We start from the raw sequence: 14,995 nt of genomic DNA on the forward strand, positions 1-14,995 counted from the left end.
TCACTGCATACCAGAGTGGGCCAACTGGCAACACAATTAAAGTGCAGCACTTTAATGCCATTTGTCATCGCTCAAGAGAATGATGCAAAGCACCTCAAAGCGCCACGGGCCGTTTCTAAACCTTGTGCATGCTGTACCCGAATAACTGAACTACAACGGACCACAGCGATTCAGAACGACACAATAAGGCAGCAAACCAAAGTTTTTTTATTGATAACGTGAACTTGAATTGATCCTTAATCAGTTATCAACCATCGCTTTTTTGTCAAACTATTATTTCACAGATCAAGAATGAACTGAAGTGAAGTTTATTTGTACATTGAAATATCAAATGCACACCGCATCACGCGCCCTTATCGAGCAATCATTAATATTGTAGTCGTATCCAGGTTTCGGTGTTTATTTAAATTAAAGTTATTATTATTATTATTATTATTTATGTATTTGCCCACAGCTTAAACTCCTCCAGTGGGCTTCAATCACAGGTTGCTGACATGTAGACAGATAATCATTGACAATGTATTTAGAAAAAACATTTTTCAATATAAAATATCTCTTTGTAGGAAAAGTTATAATTGTTAACAAATAATGTACTTTAATAAATACTTTAAAATGTCCTTGGAGCTGCGTACAATTACATGTTAGTGTATTTATTCAATGTGTTTATACTTCTTGTATAAATGCTAAGTCGCCGATTCGTCCCCATTACGTGTATAAGCTGTATGCTGTATTAATCCATTCACTGTTTTATACTTTCACACACTTTATCGGTATTCAGGGAACGCTGTGTGAGCCCGGACCAAATGTCCCGCTGTTGCATTGATGTGATGAACGTAAATGACATAATCTTGCAATTTTCTCTGAGAAAAGGATTTGTCACCAGAGCAACGGAGAACTATTTCAGAATGTCTGCCTATCAACGCTGCGTTCATTCATATACGTCGTCGGCGCGGCCATTCCCCCTCGGCGGGAGGCGATAAGGAGCGAGACGGTGAAATGCAGATAGAGTTGTGTTTGTGAGAGAAAGCACTGAGTGAGAAAGTGTGTTTGCCTTTAATGCAAAAGATAAGAGAGTGAAACCAATGCCAAACTCATCTGCTGACGCTAACAAACAGCTCTCCGTCTGCTCGGAGACCTAACAGCGCTCTTGTAAGAATTGCAATTCACGGATTAGTCCAGCCACACATTTCCCACACTGATCTCTTCCTGATTTGGATCCTTAGTTGAGCAGAAACAAGCAGTCATTGCTGTGAGATTATGTCGAAATCTTCTCACGGCGTGACAAAACCCTTCCAGCCCGCGTGGTGTTTGTTTCCCGTGAGCATGTTTGGCTTTCTTGTAACGAGCCCGATGCTTAAAGGTGCCCAGCAGGCCGGGGAGTGCTTTTGACAATTCCATTCCCCGTCTGGCTGACCTTAATCTGGATTAGTTGATTTTCTTTCCTTGGATTAACAGGTTGTGGTTCAATTAAACCTCACGCAGCCCAACGAGTTTGAATCGCCGTATTACAGAACGCCGCATGGCGCTTCGGGGGCGAAACTGAAAAAAGCTCTGCTGCCCTGGAGAGATTTCTTTGGCCTACCGAGTCTTAAGGGCTACCGTGCTGTGAAAAGGCATTCCTAGACAATGTGGAGACATGCAGAGAGGCGGTAGCTACAGCGTTAGAGAGGCTCTCTCTGAAATACACTTAACTATCAAAACATTCCTCAAACGTAGATGTTTTTTTTCCTTGACTTAAAGCTTCATGGATTGAAACACATTTTTACACTGGATACGTATGTAAGACGAAGGCACTCTGCAGTGGAGCGCTAGCACTCTTAGCAGGTTTTTAGCAGGTTTAGCTCGCTCAATGAAAGTTCAAACAAGCCATCAGCTCACAGCTGTCGAGGTAAAGTGGGAACCTAAACCATCAATCCAAATGACAAAATACCTTGATGTTCACTTTCTTTTTGACGAGAGTTCCCAGTTAGCTACTTGCACTTGGAGAACTGTGGTTCTTTAGCTTTACACAAACTACAACCAGAGAGTCCACAGTTTGTTTCATTTCTGGACACGCTGTAAAAACATAGAGAACTTGAATGAGAAACACCTCCTCAATAAATAACATTTCGGTGCCCTTGAGGAAGCCACTTAGCGTCTCGTAGCCAACAGTAGAGGGCTGTGCACGCACCGAGCAGCTCCCCAGGTGTGAATCTACGTAACTGTTTGAATGAGAAGCAGACTTCTTGAATGTCTGCTCAGCGGAACCCTTCTTCCCTGGGCCGAAAGATGAGAGTCCAACGGTCCACTGACGAACCGAGCGCCGAGTCAGATGGGAATCACCGTGATGGAAAATAAACCTCTCGCTGTGTGACAGTCTGGTGTGCTATATACTTCACCTAATGGAGATATAGAGCAGCATTTATTGTGTTAGAAGCGTCTCATTTTTTTTCTTAACTCTTGGGCTATTGTTTAAGGTAGGAATAGACAGCGGTGGCCCAGAGCTGGATTTACTGGGAATCTGAGCTACATGTCAAATGAAAGAGGAGCTCTGGCGTGCAGTGGAAAAATAGAAACAGGAATTAAGACCCACAGAGGGAGAGACTAGAGGGACGTGCATGTGAGCGGAGGGAATGGAAGGACTTTAGCTTGACTCACAGTGGTTATTGAAGGCTGATATTGCAGATAATAGCAGATTCTTTTCTTTCATTATCACGCCTTTATTTAGGGATTCCTCAAGAATTCAAGTGTCGTCAAGCATAGAAATTGAATGGACCATTCAATACCATCTATGACCCGAACACATCTGTCAATAGCAAAAGCAGCGTCTGGATGAATTTCAATTCAATTTATTTTTGTACAGCCCCAAATTACAAATTTGCCTCAGAGGGCTTTACAATATGTACACATTTGACATCCTCTTGTCCAGTTGTTAGGTTTTACTCTTTTACTGTGTCTCTCTGTGCTTTGTAACTTTACTTTATGGTTTTGGTCGTCATTGAAATACCTCTCTCAGTGAATCCACAAAAACCAGCAGCACAGCTGAGAGAGAAACTCAAATAAGAGAGAGAGGGTGGGGGGGGGGGTAAGAGGAGGGGCGAGTTAGGACAGAAAAGGAGCAGAGGGGAGAGACAAGAGGCCCAATTGACTTTCGGGCCTCACTTGTCTTTCTCTGGTCTCTCAATTGCTGCCCTCATTCCCCTTTTCCACTCTCTCACCCCCCCCCCCCTCCCCATCCTCATCCCCTCTTCTCTTCTCTTTCTCTGTCCCGTCTCGCCAAGTGGCTGGTTTCGTCCATGCATACCGGGCCGTGGCGGTGAAGGGGGGAGGGGGTGGGGCGTTGGACGGGTGGAGGTGGTGACTGTTCCTGTCGGTGACTCGATCATATGTGACACTGTAAGCCCTTTTTACCCCGGCGCAGCCCGACTTAAATCCTCTTCTCTGCACTGACCGACACCAGCCAGACGTCCTCCAGCTTAGACCTTTAGAAGCGTTTGTTTCTCCTCCCTGCCCCGGATGACATGCAACCGTCAAACCAATGTTTTGATTTTTTGACACACAACGCGATACTGGCTCTGTTCGTGGTCACATGGAGTTTTTTCTGACAGTTTTGTCGGGAAATATTGTTAAATCTGTGCCCCAAACACTGACAGGAAACTGAAAGCAGATCTAGTATGAGCTCCAGGTTTTTGCCCTTTTGCGTGTTTGTTCTCTGCAGGAACATGTGTGTGTTTGTGTTATCCGAAGCGGTTCAGTCCAAACACATCTCATGAAGATTTTGGTTACGAACACATTCTGCCTTTTCCTGGATTTCCTGCATTGTTTAAAATGTTGTGTAAATGTTGAATTAATATGCCACTTGTCGGGGCTCTGTTTGTGTGTTTGCCTGGGTGTGGAGTGAGTTTGGGACACGCTGTATATCTTGTGTTTCATCCTCACATTGTTTGCCACAGATATTGATAATGACTTATTTTTGTTGTGTTGCTAGACTAAACAATTTCCTCGCTTGTAAACACCAACTTTGTCTGACTTTGGTGTTCACCGTTTTAAGAAGCCCTTTGTTTGAGTGATTGCTGGTTTCACTTCCCAACTCAGGACAGCATTGCTCTTTTGTTGTCTGAGTATTTCTTTCTGTCAAATTCCCAAATGCCCACAAGTCTTGTTGTCTGGGCTGCCTGTCCTTTTTTTGGGGAGGTGAAAGTCTGGAGAATTTATTCAAACAACAAGTGATAGAAATGAAGAACAGAAGTTGTCCCCTCTTCTGCTTTTCTTCCCCTGAGCCGCAAAATACATGTCAGAGCTGCAGGAAGAGGTCAACTAACAAATGACACCCTTGTGCTAAACTGGGGGTTTTGACCCCAGAGTATCCAAGGGCTCCCACAATGCAACTGCTGCGAGGAATTAATCATCACCTTCTGACCCCACACGCTGACCCTCTAAACCCTGGAGAGAACCTAAAGGTGTTATGGATGATAGTAGAGGCCGAGAGAAAGGAGGCGTGGAGCGAGAAAAAAAAGTCTTCCTCTCACGGGGCGTCTATGGGGCCTTTATGAGTTGACAATTAATAGTCTCTGTAGGTTTCCTGAATGGGGAATTGAGACGAATTGTCTCTTGGCTATTCAGCTGCGTTCAAGCGTGCCGCCAGACAAAAAAGGAAATAAGAAAAGAAAAGAAAAAAGCGATGGCTGTGAAGGCGAATTACCCATAAGGCTGTTTTTGAAACATTTCCTTTTTGTTTTGCAGACACAGGCCCAATGGTAAGACCCCCATGCACTCACACACCACCAAGTGAAGTGACCATTTTGGAAAGCCAGAAAATCTGCCTGTTCTGGATTGCATCCGTTAAATGCAAAGGATGAGGCTGGGAATTGCCATGAACAGTGGGAGATAATGAAATGTGCAGGCAACATGGGAAGGCCATTGAATTTGTTTTCCTTAATCCGCTAATGATGTCTTAGAGCCCGAGAGTTCGTCTTTGGCCACGGGACTTCTTCCCATGCTATTTCGTCTCGGAGGCTGAAGTGCAAATGGCTTGTTAATTAAGATGGATGGTACTTCTACAAGGCCCATCTTCATGATAATAAGAGAGAGTTAAACATGTGAAGCCTTGTAAGACCTCCTTGTAGTGGCGAAGTGCATGTGAAGGTATGTGCGCCGTGTGACGGGGGGGGGGGGGGGGTAGGGGTGGTCTTACCATCACACATGTATGAATGAGCATAGCCCACCGTGTGATTGGTGCACAGTTTAGCATTTTCATCCGTTTGTATCTGTGTGTGTGTGTGAGAAAGAGAAAAGAGGGCCAGAGCTATCTCAGGGTCCTCCAGTCTGTTTCCATGAATGGCCCTCAGCGGGGGGGAAACTGTCCCTCATTGTCAAGTCATTTGGCAGAAGTCTTTTTTACGCCACCTCATGTTAAATTCATCAACATTGCTCCATTTCTTTCGTTTGCATTTGCCCTTCAGAATGTCGTCGGATCGGCTTTTCTTGCCAAGCTGGTTCCTGCTGAGGCCTAAATGACCGCGGCAGATGTATGGTGCGCCAAAAAGAGCAAATTCTTTCATGACGATAAAGCAAAATTTAAAAAAGAAAAGGTGATTTCTTGGCTCAGGGATAACCAAGTTGACTTGTGATGTTGAGCAGTATTTCTAAGAGCGTGACTCGGCTGCATTAATCAATTTGGCCTCTCGGGACCGAAGAACTCAGAACTGACAGAATGGCTTCTATAAAGTTGTTACGGCTAACGAATTAGGTACCGAGCCTACTGACACATTATTATTCACGTGAAGTTGTGTTTTTCTTGATGAAAGTGCAGTATTCACTCTCCTCTTAGCTCTGGTTTGGTCTGCTCCATCTCCTGAGACAAATATCTGAGTCTTTACCTTGCTAACACGTTAGCTAACTTTGCTTGTCTGGCGTTTGGCACTGAAGGCACTCAGTAGTTTTTATCAGAACTTTCTTTGCAGAAAACAGCTGCAGTAGATGGATGTGTAAACTGCTTTTGTCTGTTTGTCTTTCCAGTTTTTAGCTAAATTAAGCTAACCACTTCCCTGCTCTTGCTCCGTACTCCGTACACGCTATTTTATCTAACTCTTAGTAAAAACACAAACAAGCATATTTGTCAAAATGGCAAACTAGTACAGGATAGAGCGCTGCAGGGATGACGTATTTTTGTAGGGCAGTCTGGAATTTAACATCGCATTAGTTCCCTCGACAACAAGCCAATGGGATTTTTTGGGGATTATTGCAGAAAAAAAGCTCTGTGGCAAACAAAAGTTTATGACACTTACACGTTCAGCAAGATAATCTCCACAAATGAACACGACTTTTAGGATTTTGTAAGCGTGAATGCAATCGCTTGAAGTAAAAAGCTTAAGGTAGATTAATGTTAGACGTGATGATGTTTTGTTAGCGTCATTTGGCTACTTGTTAGCATCTGCCTTTTTTATGACACGAGGGGTATTTACTGACAAATTGTAGAACAAAACATTTACATCTCTTCCGGTTATGTTCACCACGGACCTTATTTTACCTATTCTGATGTTTGTAGTTTTTATTCCATTCGAAATATGTAACATCATCAAAGTGCAACGAACTGCATCCAAACTTCTCTCCATTGTTCCATACTTTCTCTTAAGCTACTATTTTACTTGTCGTCTGATCAGCAGGAGCTTTTAGTGGCAGTTGGGCTTCCTTTTGGAGCACAGGTCAGCCACAATATCAACTACTGCATGACCCCCCCCCCCCCCCCCAGCCATTCACACACTCAAACACCATTCCCACCCCCACCCTGTTGCTCCTCCCACCATTAATGTTTGCAGGGGTTTTTCACATAAACAGGGGCTGCTCGGGGTTTCACACAACAATCCGAGGCCTGTTTTGGATTAAAGCTGGTTTCTACACCACCCAAACACACAAGCACTTACATTCCTGACTCGCTGTCCTCCGCTCATGCTTGTTTAAATGAAGTAAACAGCAGTTAAGTATCATCTTTTTAGAATTCTCACCTCAGCATTTTTATTCACAAAGAGCTCCGCCAGCCATTGATGTGTTCAGTTCAACTTCAGTTCAATAGATAAATGGAAAACTGAACTTTATGACATTCTTGCAGGACGTTGACAAAACATTTTTTTGTGTTTTGACTTGATAGAACTAAAGGAGACAAATATAATGGATTGAACCCTGAATCTAGTCACCAACAAACAAGTAAACAGGGAAAAGTCTGGGAACAACATCTCCTTTGAAGCTCTCTGAACTCCCAACCCGATCCATGATGGAAACCAGATCTAACGAATTGATAATTAAATCAGCCACAAACAACGTTACAGTCGGCTAATTATTTAACCTTCGTTAATTTCTAGGTTACGGAATTATCTTACTGCGCTGGGGGAGAGATGTCATCTCTGATGTGACTTGATAATAATTAGGTCAAATCCAGACTGAGATGCTTTGCTAATTCGTCTCTTCAGACAGCACCAGCTCCTGTAAATCTCATGCATTTATCACTGGTTGACAGAAACTATGAGATGGTTGCCATAATAGACTTTAAAGCCTCTCGCAGATCTCCCAGAAGTCTTGGAAAGCAACCGTGGCTTGAGATGAAGATGCCTGATATTAGCATTTATCTGTTGAAATCCCCCTGAGCGCTCATGCTGGGCCCTTTGGAACAATCTCCCCGTTATTTACATATATTTATGATGGGTCCAGACAAATCACTTCAAAATTTGCATCAAAGGAAGACAATACTTTCTTGGACATCACCAGTGGTTGAAGACTCAAATCTCTTTTTTAAGTACATAGCTGTGGAAAAACAGATCCAATCATGAAATATACTCACTCCCTTTCAGTGCGTTAAATTATTGATGTATTATCCTGTTAGCTATATGTTTTTTATGTTGTAAGTGGTCCAGGTGGCGCTGAGTCTGACTACTTCATTATACTTCTGGAGAGTTCAAGCCGTAGCAATGTGTTATATCGCAGCTGTCGGATGAAAGACGAAGCTTGTGTCTCCAATTTGGGGGATTTTTCCTCCTTCCGTATCAGTTGAAGGATTAGATGCTTCTCTACGGGCTGGAAAAGGTTCTCTTACCTCTTATCCTTTGTAAAGATGCGTCGCCGTCAAGGTTCGAAAAGCTGACATTGTTATCTGAAAACTGCAAATGAGCTTATTTCATGTTGAATGTAAAATGTTTTTCAGCTAAGTAAGCCATCAGAAGTAGGAACAGAAGTAAGATATTTTGATCTGAAATGCAGACAAACAACTTTAAGAAGTGTCCAAAAATGGTAATATGCATTGAATCTGTAGGTTTTCACTCCCAGACATTGTTAAAAAATCGCTATGTTTTTGATCTATTTTTAGGTTATTAGGGTCTCGGTCGCTCCCCTTTCCATGGTCTGCATGATTTGAATGCCGTAATTGGAGGTAATTGTGGAGAGAGCGCAGTGATAAGGCCGTAGACTCACGCAGAGTCAGTGGCACCAACACCGATAGACGGCTGACTCCAGTTATGGTCTCCTTCCATTCCTTAAGAAGTCCCCAAATAAGACAGATAACTGATGAAAAGAAAATACATTTCCCTTCTTGCATCTTCAAAGCATACTTTTCACAAATAGGCAAATTATTTTTGTTTTTTACCTTTCATCTCACAAGGAGAAAAATGCTTGTTTTGATGTTCTTCTAACCTCGTAATCCAGGGATACAGAACACGATGCATTTAATAGGCTATGGTAATTTCGGTGATGGCTTTGAATTGCGCTCGGGCTTCAAGGAGAGCTAAATCTTGCCTCGCCTCCATTAATTCTACTCTGATCTTGCACAAGGTGGAATTAAACTTTCCATCTAACTCTCTCAGGTAGGAATAAGAGGGAAAGAGTTATGGCTGTTTATAGTGAAGAAGAACCACAGTTTGGACCGCTCATGGCCCCGGATGCTGGCGCCATTTAAATCGGCAATCTGTCATGATTTGTTTCCACTCCCGTGTGTGAGGAGATGTCTGCGGGCCCAGAACCTCTATGAAACAATACGCTGGTCCAGATGACCCGTTGGGATTATTCGTTCTGTTGGATTCTGTGTCCAACAAGAAGTGCTCAGAGGGAACCTCGCTTGGCAAAGGGTTTGCAGGGGGCTTGAAGGGGCATGCTGTAGACAAACAATCTTTTAACAGTTGGTGAAGTGGTCCGCCGAGAGGACAGTGATCCCCTTTATTGAAACCACTTGCTCGACATTGTCTCTCCTCTCTCCCCCTCTTGTTGGTAACATACAACCGAGGTGCTTTGTGATCGTTTGCAGGCTCTCCTGTTTTGTTTTATCTGTCTCTTTCTCTTAATCACTCTTGTTTTTTTTCTTTCCATGGAACTGCAGATGGGTTTTTTGGGGGGAGGGGGGGGGGGGTGTATGATCGTATCCTGACTTCTCTCTTGCACAGTGCGCTGAGGTTTGGCCGAAGTCCAGCTTTGTCTGCTTATTTCCCGGGCACATTCCCATCCCCGGCACGCTCAGATTCCTGTCTCCGGAGCGCGCATGCACTCCGCCGAGCCCGATGACTGCGGTCGGAATTGCTCTGCAGCCAGTTGTTTGACAGATCGAGCCAGTCGCAATTGTACACGTGTTAAAGAAACCGTACGGAAGAGATCTGTTTGACCTCGTCTCGATTATTCAGTTGCGTTTCCTTTTGTTGTGAAAAGACAGAGCCGAGATGGCACTTTTACCAGCGTCCTTGACCCCTCAGAACTCCCCATAAAGAGTCAACGAGGTTCTGTCGAAACAGTTGAAACAGCCACAAGTAGAGGTCGGGAAGGAAGTGAAGATGTAGTGAAATAATAATGGTCTTTGTCCACACATCTCTGGAGATTGCGGGGAATTCATTCTGTTGAATGTGGTGTTTTATCACCGACTTTACATTTCTCTCCTGATACAGCAGAGCATTCATCAGATGTGCGTGGATCACGCCACACGGTTTTCAGATTAAGCAATGCAAACACAGACACAAGAGTCTGGGCTTTTTCTAGACGGTCGGTAATCCATCTTCACCGTTTAGAGGAGGACATTTACCAACACAGTGGCTGCTAAATAGAGCAGGGACTTCGTATGATTTTCCAATGTGCAGGGAGTTACTGTAGTTAATTAATACTTTTCCGAAGCAGTTGTGGGAATCATTTGGGACATCCTTACCGACCTGCTTGGGTGCGGCTTTTCGAAAGTTATGCAGGCGGCGGTTGGAAGTAGGTTGGACGTCAACGCTCCGTCTGCATATGAGATGCCCAGCGATGACTCTCCTGCTCCTTTGGAGACACACAGCAGTTGGAGCCTTCTTTGTATTTTTCTGCTTCTGTTGGAATACTCTGCTAACCAGCCCAAGCTGTACCAGCCTGCGACTCGGTCACGGGCCTCACGTTACACGAGGCCCCAGCTGAGCCATCACACCGACGTAACCTTAGCTTACCATTGTGTCATTTTAAACAAACTGTGCATCACACCTCAGATTGGATTATATTTGGTTATTTACTTATTATACGTCGTGGAATCTGTACAATCTTTCTATTTTACGGCATTGCAAAAATTCCTTTGTGCCATTTAGCTGTTCAAAGCCTGACTAATTCCTCCGAACAGCAAATGATTCTGGCTCTGTGATGAAGTGTTATATTTGGAATTGCTTCGTGATCTCAGTTTCTTTGCCACATTGGGTGCAACTCCGCCTCACGTGCACATGATGCGAAGTGGAATCGTTCAATCTCGAAGGCCAAATATAACGAGAGCTGGAAGTCGCCCCAACCCTTGACCCCGTCAACAGCATCTAATGAGACATTTAATCATTTTGAAATGATCGTTTCCTGCAGGAGGCGCACCCTGCTCCAGTTTTTATGATCAGATGAGCTCAACATTTACAGGCCAACTGTTGCATCAGTTGCACTCAGTTCACTTTTTTTCTCCTGCTTTTGGACGAAATGTCTGTGTTACTAATATGAATTTCAAGCTTTTTACTAAAATGTTTGTGGTGTTCAGTGGAGCACTGTATTACTCATCTGTAATGCGAACCATTCCTCTCTTAATTAATTGGACCCTCGACCGGCTATTAGAAATATCTGAGTGGGTAACTGACAAAATATGTGTTCCTGGGATTGTGCTCAAATGATAGATCTCTCGCTCTGTTTCTGCAGAGGTCTTGGCAGAACTGAGACGTTTCTTTTTAAATGGGAACATGAAAACTTTTGCTACTTCCTCTTTTTCAGATGTAGGGAGAATAGCAGCGGTTGTTTGCGCCCTGGGACGCAGGTGATGCTTTTACCTTCAGCTGTAACCAGAACGTTTTCTCCTCACGTCAGACATTACAGTGTGTTGGTGTGACGGAGAAGTTATTTTTGGTGTATTCCGTTACTCTTGAGGTGAAGTGTCTGTACTTTGATGTCTGCTTCACTTCCACTTTCCCTTTAACAGCATGTGAACGAATGATACAGCGATACTTTTATACTTTTTTTTTAAAGGTCAGTTTACCCAAATTACAAAAACAGTGTTTTCTCAGCCACACAGATGCTTTTGGTATTGTGTGCCTATTCTCCTTTAAAACCTCCATCCTGATACAGTTGAGGTTAATGTAATTTCATTTGCACTTCTCAAAGCATCACACATTACACTTAACCACAGCATTTCTTTCCAGAATCAATGTTTTGGTTACTCTTTGGTCATAATCCACAGACTTCTCCCTCAACAGTTTTCATTTGGACTATTTCTTTGCTTGGAAGTTCCTGTGAGGTCAGTGCAATATTCAAAATAACCAGGTCATTTTTTACTGGAAAAACAAGTTGCTGTAGAATTTTTCTCATGCTTTGAGCATAACAAAAAATGTATTCTCCCCTTTTAAATTGGGGTCACTGCAGGAATTCCAGATATCTCAAAATATCGAGCTGCGTGGCTCGATACCACTGGAGGTGAGTGGAAAAATACGCCTTTTTGAAAATATGGCTGAACTGAGGTATTAAATATGAAAGGAGACTAGATTACATAACATAAACTCAGACAACTAAATTATCCCACCTGTCAGTACTGCGTTCATCATCCAAGCTCTGCTGAAGTCTGTGACGAGATTCATTCATCACAGCTGAGTACGAGCTGTAGTCTCCGACCTCTTGGACAAATACCTTCCATCACTTAAGGTCTCATAATCGACAGCGCTCAGGAACCACTTGACGCGTGAATCATTCATACCTCCCCATAAATAATAAAACTCTGGCAGCCAGTTGGCAGCCCCTGCAACTTGAAACAGTAGTTCGTGAAACACAATCTTTTACCTTGTAAACTAATGTGTTTCACCTGCCTCGGCCGGGGCGTCTGGGTCCGCAGGTAGAGGGAACAAAACCTCTCTTCCCCCTTCTCTCATCCCCCCCCCCCCCCCCCCTCATGACCTTGCTTCTTCTTCCTCCGATGAATATTTCACCAAAGCTCTTTGATATCTTCCCGTCCCGTGGGAGTCTGGGTCATGCAAACGGGATGCGTGAAGCGTAATTATTTCTCAAAACTGCACTTCTACCCTCATTAGTTCACTCCTCTGAAGTGGGCCTTGCATTATTTACACATCAAGGGGGGGACACAGGGCGGGAGATAAATATTCATTGTTTGTTGACTTTGCCCCGGTCCCTGGGCTCGGGCGCGAGTTGAGTCGAGAGCCGCTGTCATTGTGGCTCATTTGTGTTCGACTTTTGCATCGCTGGTGCCCGGGACATAATCTGTCTTTTTCTCCTGTAATCATCTCCACTCATGCAGACACCGACTCGGAGTCGGTTTAATAAGTGGACACCATCCTCGTCCTGGCACAAGCAGATCGGATGAATTAAGTGTTCGGCGACGGGTTTTAATTGTGACCTTACGCATGCAGATCTGCCCGGTTGCAGTAAACAGCAAGGAGCATATTTTATTCAGCCAGACACTGACACCATTTCAGCTCCCTCAAGCTTTTTGTTCTGGGTCATCTTTAATGAACTGAGCTTCTTTTTCCTTTTTACAAAAGGAGTCTGTGGCAACTATTACGAAGAGTTTCCTGCTACTGTTCGGCTGCAATCCACATTTGTGGGACATGTGGAGTCTGCCTTTCCTGTCAATAGCCCCCCCCACACACACACACCTCTGTGGTCATACGGCCTTGAGGCCTATTGTCTGCTCTATAAATGCCCGCTGGGAAACTCTTGTTGGCTCAAAAAGCTGCACCCATTGTCGACTTTTGACAACTGTTCTTTTTCTATTTCCTATTTCATCTCACTGACGCGTAGCTTCATCTGCGTGTGTGTTTCAGAGGGGGAGGGGGGATTGCGAAAAAGAGACATTGGGGCATCTTGTGACGCCTGGCACAAGAATTACCATAATCACTGTCAACATTAATGGAGATACTGTCACTGGAGAATTTAAACATGGCTTTTCCATATTTATAGAGTCAATAAACAGAGAACGCGCAGCAAAATGTCTGTTATGATTCAAAAAGCGAGCCGTGTTTACCGGCTTTGAAATGCATATTTGGGTTAGTGGATGAGGCGGAGGGGATCGCAGTTTTAAGTTGTGGGATATGAGTGGAAATATAATATCGTCACATTAGACACAGAGCATCTGAAACCGTAAATGTCTCACTCTCACTGTCTCCGGGGTTTCCACTTTCCCTCAGACATTTGCACAGCTGAGCTCAACTGCCTCTCCGACCCGCTATAGGTGGCTGGTTCAAGTAGGTTGGTTTGCTTCCAATTGGAACTGTAGCAGTAAATGAGATCGGACATACAAAGCATTGCTCTTATATTGCTCTTGTAGTAGGTAGGGTGGGAGTATAGGGATCTGTGCAGGCCAGTCAAGTTCCTACAAACTGGGAAAGTCCTTTCCCTAAGGACCTGGCTTTGTTGCATTTGGGGCATTGTCATGTTAAAAGCGGAAATGGCCACAAAGTTGGAAGCACACTATTGTATAGACTATTTCATGCTGGAGCAATAACATTTCCCTTTATCTAAACTAAGGGGCCATATCCAAAACCATGAAAAAGAAAAGCACAAACAAAGCGATGTGGAAAGGGTTGTCCACATACTTTTGGACTTGTAGTATATTTACCGCAAACCAGGATGGCGACGAAGGGTTCTCCAAGTGCGGTGAAAGAACCGTTGGGGATCCTTAGGTTGGCTCACAAGATCTTTTTTTTTGTAAAATGAGGAAAAGTTAAATGCCACTTTGATTATCTCCAGTGACAGTAGGGTATATGAGTTCTACCCACAATACAGTTATCTTGATATACTAGCTAGTTGATGGGAGTTGATGTGGGCTGTTGTATCTGAACCAGTACTAATACTACGGTAGCCTATCAACACACATGTTCTTGTTTTTTCTTCAGCTTTCTTCTCTAATGAGTAAGTTTAATACTGAATTAATAATAATTCATCTTTAATTCAAAATGTTTAGATATGTGATTTATAAATATTTTGCCACCTCAAATCACATGAATTTAATAGTGTTTAGGCGGAGATTTAAGTGGCTGCTACTCCGCTAAGCTAAGCTAGGCTAGGCTAGGCTAGTTTTGGTTTGTCTTTATCCTCCATATGATTACATTTGCCACCACGACCCGACCCCGGATAAGCGGAGGAAAATGGATGGATGGATGGATGATTACATTTAGTTATGGATTCGTTGATATGGTTAAAACATATATCATCAAATCGATTATTCATTATTTAATTAGAGGAAACAAGTTGGTCACCAGCTAGCCTTAACTAGTCGATGTGCGTTCGGATGCTACAATGATAACAATTAGCTTTGCTGCTACTATGCTAAGCTAGGAGTTACCCTTATGGTAGAACTCGTATTTCTGGTATTACTTCCTTTCTCCATTGTGATTACGTTTAGTTACTGCTCTGTTTATGTGGTTTAATAAACATAATAACTAAGGTGATGGACCATAACAATTGATAATTCACTGACTAACACGTATGAAGTGGGTGAAATAGCTTTAGCTAATGCTATCTCACCAGCTAGCCTTAACTAGTCGGTGTGCAATGATTA

The 14,995-nt window shown here is 43.5% G+C and overlaps 1 protein-coding gene across 1 annotated transcript in view; it reads left to right on the plus strand.

Annotated features, from left to right (window-relative positions):
* The window catches only part of fat4 (FAT atypical cadherin 4), a gene marked incomplete at its 5' end in the record, with an annotated part of 95,653 nt that overhangs the window by 34,216 nt on the left and 46,442 nt on the right, over positions 1-14,995 (plus strand). The window lies entirely within an intron of this gene.

The sequence above is a fragment of the Melanostigma gelatinosum genome (genome assembly GCF_949748355.1).
Source record: "Melanostigma gelatinosum genome assembly, chromosome: 5".
Taxonomy (NCBI): Eukaryota; Metazoa; Chordata; class Actinopteri; order Perciformes; family Zoarcidae; genus Melanostigma; species Melanostigma gelatinosum.